Here is an 8,550-nt window from a genome sequence, read left to right on the forward strand (position 1 = left end):
TCCTGTTCTCCTTGCTCTCATTCAGCCGTTGGATCACCCAGGAAATGAGATAAGATGACCAAAATCAATTAAAAGCATCTGCTATATTAAACAAATAAAGCACCGTGGGTCTTTCCGAGATAATCAATTAATGCAGATCTCTCCTCTCATGTCATCCAGAGAGGTCATCATAATAAACAGTGCCTTTCTGTATGGCTCTCCCAGCTCTGTCACGCGGATGCTGCCGCTCACGTATCCCCAGTTCCCCTTCCCAGCTGCCGCGGGAGGAGCATCACACCCTGGCCACATTCCACCTTCCCTGCAGGTCTGTGTGTATTTCTGATGGTACGTGCATCCCCCGCTGTGAATCCAGGAAATCCGGTACCAGTCGGGATGAAGCTGAACATGTCTGCCTCTCTTCATGTGCACTTCAGGCTCTGCCTCCTCTTGAAGCATCTTCAGTCTACAGTGGCTGCCACAGCCATGGCATGCCCGCACTTGGTCCTCTATTTGGGTAGCCCACCCCTGAGGTCTTTGGCTACCCCATGGAAAGGTGTCTTGAACCCCAAAGCTTATGTGACAAGAAATTATAATTATAATAATTTTCCCATTTTTTTTTCTCTCTTTTTTTTCTTTTGTCCCCCTTACTTTCAACAGTTTCTCAGGCTGATCCCTCGGGGTCACAGCTAATTAAATAAGAATATCCTAAATGAAGGAAATTGAATTGGAGGCTTTTACAATTCTCTTCTCATTATCTAATTACAGGGACAGTATTTATGGGCAGCCTAACTCCAGGCTAATTTCTTCCCTCAATCTTAGCTTCCATACAACTTGAACATCGAGTCCCAAAGCCACAGGCTGGGTATTTGTCACTGCCTTGGGGACATCCTTTGCAGTTTCTCTTAGGCACATTTTGCCAGAAGACCGCTGTAAGGCCACCCCTGGTAACCAGGAAAGTCTTTAGAAGCCACATTCGAGCAATTACTGCTGTCCCAGCTACTTGGAGCTGTCCAAAATGTTCCTTGATCCATGGCTCTGGATGGAGCACTCCAATCAAGAGTGACAGAAGAGAAAGTTGAGACAGGCGGTTACAGACATTTTTTTTTTTCCAATCTCCCAAAACTCGCGTTGTCTACTGCCATCCGCCTCTGGCCTTCCTCAACACAACAGACAGTCAGTCCCTTGTTCCCAGAAACTGCACATCTGAGAACTTAGAGACAGGAAACTCATCCTTCAGCCAGCTCACCCAGACGGCCTCTAGATTGGCCTACCCTCATGACTTTTGTGGTGTCTCATGGACCCTCTACACCCCCCCCCCATCTCTGCACCAACATTCTCCTGAGAGTCCTGCTAACTTTCCACACTAGCCTTCCAGCCTGCAGAAGGCTTGGAAGAACCACTGTGGAAATAACCAGTGCTGTTTAGTTGTCCCAGCTAAAATTTCTGGTAGAACCAGGCCTAATGGTGTGTGCCTGGAATCCCAGATCTCAAGCGGCAGAGAGACAAAGATCATTCCAAGTTCAAGATCACCTTATTCTACATCGCAAATATCAGGCCAGCCGGGCACCCTATTCCAAAACAAAGAAAATCCCTGCTTGCATGTCATAACTCAGTCTGTAAGGTCAGGCATTAGCAGGCTTGAACAACACTAAGGATGGACCCCTTCCTCAGAATCAGATCTTCTGCAAAAACAGAAACTACAGGGCATTGATTACGAATCTAAAAATGGGATCTGTGTTGAAACAAAACTGCCACAAAGATCATAAATTAGTATCTAGCCGGAGGCTTCCAATAAAGAATAAAGACATACTATTGTCCCATCCCTTAAGAGTTAATCTACCTGAGTCTGTCAATCACCTGAACAGGAAATTGTCCCTCAGGAAAACCACCTTTCCTAGGGACTTAAACACGCTAAAGCCTACCCTAAACTGTGGATCAATATAGTAGTCTCTCTGGTTATTGTCCCCTCTCCATTTTGAGAGTGTTTCCTCTGCAATAGTCTCTTTGTTCACTGCCCATTCTTACCCGTGTGAGTACCCCAATTTGTAAATAAACTCCACCTACCCTTTATACTACACTCTTGGCATATTGTCTAAAACTTTTTGTTTTGGGTTTTTTTTTTCACCAAGATATCATTTCTCTGTGTAGCCCTGGTTGCCCTAGAACTTGCTCTTTAGATCAGGCTGGCCTCGAGCTCAGAGATCTACCTGCCTTTGCTTCCCAGCTGCGGGGATTAAAGGCAAGCACCATCACTGCCTAGCCCATCTGAATTGTTTCCACAGAGCTAGACTAGGGAGCTGAGGAATGAGGTCAGAGTGTGAGCCTGGTAACAAAGCTAAGTGAAGTAGATTTCAGGGTAGAAGAGGCTAGTAGCAGGTAGACAAGGCTGCACCCAGAGGTCAGACAATGTCCCAACTCTCTTTTGAGTGGGCTCATTTCTAACTTTCTTCTTAGGATCCCTGGGTATAGTTCTTTCAAGTAAAGTGTGGCATTCAGAGTTGCAATCAGGAAAGAGCAGAGCAGCCCCCTCTGTAGCCCTGGCTCTTTAGACTGAGGAATCTCCACGGGATTCCTCAGGCAGCCTTGGAGCGACCGGCAAAGCATCCCAGAAAGAGCCATTGCACAAGGCAAGCAGCGTGCCTTGTAATCTCTACCCTCCACGTGTCTTTCTCTGTTATTATTTTGTCACTGTAGGCTTGTGGTGTAACACTATTCCTGGGAAGACTTGAGTAAACACCTGCTCACCCAGATAGGGAACCAATGACAGACCAAAGTTCAAATACCACTGAAGTCCTACTTGGTGATCCAAGGAGCTACAGTGGAGCTATTTAGACAAGGGTGGGGGAGAGGCTACTCATAGAAGTAGAAATGACTCAAAGACGGCAGTATCACCAAAGGCCACTCCAGCACAGGTGACAGATTGCCAAGAGCTAGAACCCTAAAGTGCACTGCGCAGCCTGCGGGCAGCTCAGTAGGTTGGAGGCTCAACCTGTCTGAGCCTCTTCTAGGCGTCTCTGGTGGCCCCTGCTTCTTCCAGGTGGCTTGGCTGATGCCTTAGGTTTCTGTTGCCGTCAGAACACCCACCAAAATCAATTTGCTTCACCTTACGACTTACAATTCATGAGGAAGGAAGGTCGCAGGAGGAACTTGGGGTGAGAACCTGAAAGCAGGAACTGAAGATGAAGCCACGGAAAAACACTGCTCCCTGGCTTGTTCCTCATTGCTTGCTCAGCCTGCTTTCTTATATAACCCTCATACATACCCCTTCCACATCATCTGCCAGTCATGAAAACTACAGACTTGCCTACAGGCCAATCTCCCAGAGGCCCTTTCTCATTTGGACTTTTGGCTTTCTAGATGACTCTAGCTTGTGTCCATTTGACAATGAAACTAGCCAAGACAGTTGGTCTGAGCCTGTTCTAGGCAACTCTGCTGGTCGGAGTGTGACTTTCAACAGTCCTTACTCCTTACATATGCTTGAGAAGGGAAAGGCCTGGGGACTCTGGTCAGTTTCAGGAACTTTCTAAGCCACCGAGTTGTTTACTTCCTGAGCTTATGGAGCTTCCCTGCAGGATGGAGGTCTCACCTTCGCTAGAAAATCCTGCCATTTCACCTCCCTTTGACATCCTCTGTCCTAGTGACCTCCCCCACTTTATACCCTGCTGCCTACCTCCCCTTTGAGATCCTGGGTCTTCTCTAAAGTGAACGGGTTTATCTTGGAGGTAATCACTGCACAACAGGGTTTTAGTTTCCTGATATGCAGAACGTCATTTCTTCTGGGCAGTGTTTCCCAAGTGCCAGCCTCTACTCTGTGACTCTCTTCACACACTGGCACACCTGATGCCAGACTGACAACCCCTGGAAAAGAGGGATTGTCTCAATCCTCTTTTTAATCCAGAGCCAAGACGAAAGGGATGTAAAAACCTTCTACCTTTGGATACGATCAACAGATCCCCTTTGGTCTTTAAAATCAACTGGTTTGTCTGAACTTCACGCTCTCGTCTGGATTCATTCTTGACTGAAGCTCCCCACTCTGTGTCCTTCTCTTCTGTGAAACAGCTCCTAAATCTGGTCATCACTTCCGAGACTTTCCATTCCCATCTTCACACTCAGTTCTCCCTCCTCCACATTAGTCACTGTGTTCCATACGATCCCAGGAATCCCCGCTTTTCACTCACATGAAATGGCAAAGCCTTCGTCACACAACTTGACCTGGCCAGCCCATCAATCAGCCCTAGTGTCTGACAAGGGCCAAAACCTTTTGAGCTTCTCTGGCGCCAAATATCAAAGGCCGTGTGCCCATCTAGAGCCGTGGTTCTCAACCTTCCTAACACAGCGACCCTTTAATACAGTTCCTCATGCTTTGTTGACCTCCCAACCATAAGATGATTTTTGTTGCTACTTTATAACTGTAATTTTGATACCATTATGAATCATATTGTAAATATCTGTGTTGTCTGATAGTCTTAGAGGACCCAAAGGGGTCTCATCTCACAGGTTGAGAACTGCTGATCTAGACACATATACAAAGCAGGCTCATACATGAACGGTAATAGTGTACAGATGGCATGCTCCAATGGGCAAGTACACACTCCAGCTCCAGATGGGAAGATCAGCTCATAAACAAATGAGAAGGAGCAGGGATTTGAAAGAACATGTCTACGTGAATGTATAATTTTACATATTTGCATTTAATTAAGAAAAACCACGAGTGTTACTTAAAACACGCAGTAAGAAAAATAGCCAAGATAAGTTTTGAACTGAGGGGCATTCATATCACATTATTTCTTAGATGGAGAGCCATCGTGTTCGACAGGCCCTGGCCTCAGCTGGTTTTGTGCCTCCATGCTTGTTCTAGAAGGGAAAGGGTTCTGTCCTAAGCTTCTGAGAGTCAGAGAAAATGTGATACCACATGATGAACTGGGCAAGTTGTCTTCAAAAAATAAAATAACTTCTCTAGTCACGCTGGAACTCCTGGCCCATCTTCCTCTTTGGCCAATGACCATGATTTCTTCCCAGGTTCTGCTCCAAGCGATGCAGTGATGACCCACATGATAGAACCTGACTCTGCCTCAGCAGCTCTGATCACCTCTCAGACCCATAAGAAGCCACAGGGAAAGTAAGCAGATACTCATGAAAACCTCTTGTGTGCCAGGCCAGATCCAGACAAGGGTTCTGTTTGGTTTTCTTTAGAGTGGCATTACTAGATGGTGGGAAGCCCATCCCGGGGCTTGACAAATGGCCGGATAATGGGTTATTTGACCCCCGCAGTAATCTAGTAATAGTTATTTTGTTTGAATCAACAAAATCTCATCTTCCCCGATCCTGGCACCGTGTCCCTGCTTCACGGCCCTCGGTTCCTGTCTCACATCACCCTACGTTTTGTGTAATGGCTTTTGAAAAGCGTCTTACATCATACACTCCTGGATGTCAGCAATCACTCTCAAGAAAAGGGCTCCGTGCTGGGATCTCACACTTGGCGAATCTGAGCACCACTGTGGAGACCCAAAAATAGTTTGTAGGGCAAATGAAGTCATAAATTTTGGTCAGATTCACAATGGTCTCCAAAAAAAAAGAGCTTTCTAAGGTTACAGACAAAAGAAACTGGCACCTTGGAGTGCTATGTCCTAGATAGAGAAAACCTGGGCGTCCTGTCAGGTGGCTCCCATTCTGAGGCCTGAGAATGGGCTTCCTGAGACATTTACTGATGATCTTTATCCTCAGTCCATCCATCTTCCCGCTGCTACATGTACTTTCCATCGTCATCTTTCTTCCCAGCTCCTCCCATCTTCCACTGCATTAATAACTAGATTTCTGAGGTTTACAGCTGAGGAGAGGGCAAAACGTGGTAGAGCCAATAAAGCGACCACATTTCCAAGTGTCCTTGTTGAAAGCTCATGGTACAGACCAGGGTCTTAACTTCAGATCCTGAGACTCACAAAAAAATCAGGGCTTTTAGTGTATTCTGAGACTTTCTGAGGCCCAAAAGCCCAGCTTGCAATATCAAAAAACAAAATGGAGGATACATAAAACTCATTCGAAATTACCACAGTAAGGCCAGCACTGGAGAGGTTGGATAAACTGACCTGCGGACTAGCATTGGGGGGGGAGGGGGAGGGCAGAGGCAGATCCAAGGTCAAGGCCTACCTGGGCTGCACAGAGAGGCTCAAAATCAAAAAAGAAAAATCAGCTCTGTGTTAGCTGATTTTCCGTTGTCGTGATTAACACCATGGCGAAGGCTGCTTCTAGAAAGAAAGGTCTATTTGGCTTATGGCTCAGGATGGATAAGAGAAAACCGTGGCAGGGAGGTGTGGGAGCAGGCCACAAGACCAGAAGCTGAGTGAGTGCATCAGTCACAAGCACGAAGCAGAGACCACAACGGGCAGTGGGATGAGGCTGCCAGCTCAAAGCCTGCCTCTGGTGATAACTTCCCTCACCAAATCCGTGACTGCTATGCTTCCCAAAACAGCACCGCCAACCCGAGAACAGAGTGCTGCAGTGCCTGAAGCCCTGGGCATACTTCTCCTTCAAATCACATCGAGAAGCTGAGCTGTCCGAAAAAAGCACAGGGAAGTTGTTTTGGGGTTGCTTGTCTGTTTTGCTGTTGCTTGTTTTGGTTTTTATGTTTCTGTCTGAGTGTATTAGTCGGGGTTCTCTAAAGGAACAGAACTGATGGAATTAATATGTGTGTATCATATAAATAATATCTGTATATATAAATATAGATCTACACATTTAATATCCTCTTAAAGGGGGATTTATTACTTACAAGACACGCGCTGAATAGTCCAGCAACGACTGCCTCACACTCCGAGGTAGAGAATGTGGTAGTTGTTCAATGTACAAGGCTGGGCAGTCCCAGTCTGACACGGGAGACCTCAGTGGTTCCCAGAGAGCTGCTGGTCTTTGATCTACATTGGAATCCTGAAAAACTTGCTTCTAATATCACTGAAGGAATGTTGCGGCAGCAACAACAACAGGATAGATGAACTTGCCAGCAAGAGTGAAGGCAAGGGGCAGAAAGCAAAGTTTTCTTCCGCTGTATCCTTTCATCTGGGCTGTTCCCAGAAGCTGCTGATGTTTAGGGTGTGGTCTTCCCTGCTTCAAATAATCTTACCAAGAAAATCCCTCACAGACGTACCCAGCAGCTTGTGTTCCAGCTGATCCCAGGTACAGTCAAGTTGACAGTCAAAATTAACCATCCTGGGGGACTGGGAGGGCTTAAAAATCTTTCTGAAGAGGGAGCAGTGTTGAGAAATTAGATGAGAACCACTGTGTCCCTACGGAGATGTCCTTTCCCTCCTAAGCCACATTGACTGAGCCCCAGAGCAGAGTGTCTCATGCTTGAAGTCCCCATGATGCTGTCCAAGAGACCATTCTGTCACAGCGTAGGACAGAAGGAACCAGTCTGAGGAGAGTACCACCCACACAAGGTCGTGAAAGGGCCACAGATCCATAGGTTCTCCTGACTGGACAACGAGAATCCAGTGTATGAGAGGGCTAAGGGGAGGCCACGCCAGAGTCTGTAAGGACTCCCTTACCTATCCTAGACTGAAATAGCTTTGGAAGTCAGGTTACAAGGACAAAGCAGTGTCCTTATCACAGTCCTTCATGCAAGGACACAGCAGACAACATCTGAAGAAAACTTTCGGTACACACCAGACCCAACAGTGCCTTTCATCCTAGGCTATCCATGCTCCAGAACCACCCTGGGCATATGGCACTTAGTTTGTTTCATTGTGTCCTAGCAGCCCCAACTACAAGAGGATGCAGCAGCAGAATTCAGAGAGTCTGAGGCCATTCACCTAAAGGACACCCCAGAGAGTACCAGCTCCAGGCTAGAAGGCTAGGGGTTTCAAAACTCAGACTTCTAGTGTCGCTGCCATCTTCCCACCTATGAGAAGAGAAGGGTTGAACTCTGCCATGAGCTCATCACTAACTGAACCCCCTCCCTTAAATCAGTAAGACTGAACTTAATGAGGTCTCAGTGCGGGGACGATGGTCAACCATCTATGGGCCTACTTCCATTATATAACTATTTTGTTTGTTTGTTTGTTTTTTTTTTGTTTTTCGAGACAGGGTTTTTCTGTGGTTTTGGAGCCTGTCCTGGAACTAGCTCTTGTAGACCAGGCTGGTCTCGAACTCACAGAGATCCGCCTGCCTCTGCCTCCCGAGTGCTGGGATTAAAGGCGTGCGCCACCACCGCCCGGCCCATTATATAACTATTAAGCCAGCAAAACTGTTAGCCTTAATCCAAGCAAGAAATGAGTCTAAGGGTAAGCAAAAGCAAAACTAATGCATTAATAGCAAGCATAGTTATTTTTGCTTTTCAGTCCAGATCCCCTGGAATCTCACTAAGCTGAAACTAAGAATCTTTGCAGGAATTTAATTTTTCTGTCCCATCAACAACCAATTAGTATGGCTGGAGCATGTGTTAACTGAGTTCATCTACTGTTTCTTGATCCCTGAACTAAATTACTCAGGTAAAACGTATTTAAAATCTGAACATTTTCATCTCTGAGATAAATACTGGAGGAGGATCAGGTATGAATAATTCATTTGTGCTATAAT

The sequence above is a fragment of the Microtus oregoni genome, unplaced genomic scaffold, assembly GCF_018167655.1.
Source record: "Microtus oregoni isolate MIOR12 unplaced genomic scaffold, Mior012 000014F_ref0000157, whole genome shotgun sequence".
Lineage (NCBI taxonomy): Eukaryota > Metazoa > Chordata > Mammalia > Rodentia > Cricetidae > Microtus > Microtus oregoni.